This window comes from Leptonychotes weddellii, unplaced genomic scaffold (assembly GCF_054177405.1).
Source record: "Leptonychotes weddellii isolate Sample4059 unplaced genomic scaffold, ASM5417740v2 HiC_scaffold_33571, whole genome shotgun sequence".
NCBI lineage: Eukaryota > Metazoa > Chordata > Mammalia > Carnivora > Phocidae > Leptonychotes > Leptonychotes weddellii.
The window spans coordinates 1-1,300 of NW_027934943.1; the positions used below are offsets into that span (position 1 = coordinate 1).

At 42.8% G+C, this 1,300-nt stretch overlaps 1 long non-coding RNA gene across 1 annotated transcript; it reads right to left on the reverse strand.

Annotated features, from left to right (window-relative positions):
* Window positions 1-36: 36 nt before the first annotated feature.
* Window positions 37-1,282, reverse strand: LOC145719190 (uncharacterized). Its single transcript, XR_014142231.1, has 2 exons — window positions 1,013-1,282; window positions 37-483 (listed from the first exon to the last, which is right to left on the reverse strand). It is a non-coding gene; the product is annotated as an uncharacterized LOC145719190 (long non-coding RNA).
* Window positions 1,283-1,300: the final 18 nt, after the last annotated feature.

Here is a 1,300-nt window from a genome sequence, read left to right on the forward strand (position 1 = left end):
CAAAGCCCAGGTTCTTTTCTATCATATCACACGACCCTTCTCTCTCTCGGTTAGTCAGTCTAGTGTTTAGTCTCCTGGAGGGGGAAGAAGTGACTCGACTGCTCCCAGTTTCCCGTTTAACGACACCCTTTCCCAGACCCCGCCAGAGTAGGATAAAGAACTCTGCCACTCCACAGGGGTCTAATGAAAATGTGCACTTCACAAAGTTCCATCCGTCAGAGTTACTACTGCACATGTCTGGTTCAAAGTAGGGATTCTACCCCCTGGGGGACAAAAATGAGAGCTCTCATTACCTTTTTTATCCAGTTGTCTTCCAATTCCAAGCTGCCGGAATCAGGTGGGTAAAGAACGCTCGGGGCTATACACACTGATAAATTATAAGCTTTCATCTGATTGGATGAGGAATGCTGCTCAATGTTGCATAACACTCCAAAAAGGTATCGCAAGAGAACAACATTTGCTCTTGGCAGCTGGGCTAAAAGCCTAAGGTCAGAAAAACACATTTTTAAATTAGGCAAGTGATCCCACTTAGGAGGTTGGAAATACAGAGACAGGGAACAGGATATATCCTTGTATATCTAGCACACAAGCCGCTGTAGCAGAGTTCCAGGCATGAATGTATAGAAAATTGTTGCACTGAATTCCCTTCCTGAGCCAGATAGCAAGTTCTCTGCTTAGTTAAATGTTTCACAGACTTCTAATGTCATAGCCGTGGCAGTTGATGCTCTTGCATCTGTCTTGAACCAGGGAATTTCGTCTACAACTTTCATGGACCCAGAAGGTGTAAAACGGCCAAGGAGTCCACATTAATAAGATCAGGAGAAGAACAATAATAGCCCTAAGGCGTGCCTCTATTCTGAACCTGGCCCCCATGGGTGTGAAGAATTGAAACTCTTTGTCATTGGTCATTATTATACTGGGCAAACCTGCAAAACGTAAGCCAATGTTTTCCTGATAGTATGCGGCTGTATTTTGGAGATGTGACCAGAGTAGAGTAATATTGCATCATTACCTCTGGGCTGCAGTTATCTTCTCCTCTTTGTTGCCTTGATCAATAACACCGAGCCATTTGTCATAGAGATCAGATAAAAATATACTTCCTTGGTTATTTCTAAGAAAATCCTTATGGAGATAAAAATAAATATGTATATATATTATAGAAAATATGTATTGAAAATATTACAGAGAAAATATGTAGTTAAAAAATTCAGTTCAGCCCCCGCTTCCTCACAGATACCCAAACTGGGACCCACACGGAGCTCGGCTCTGACTCTCCATTGACTTGCACCCATGCAGGAGC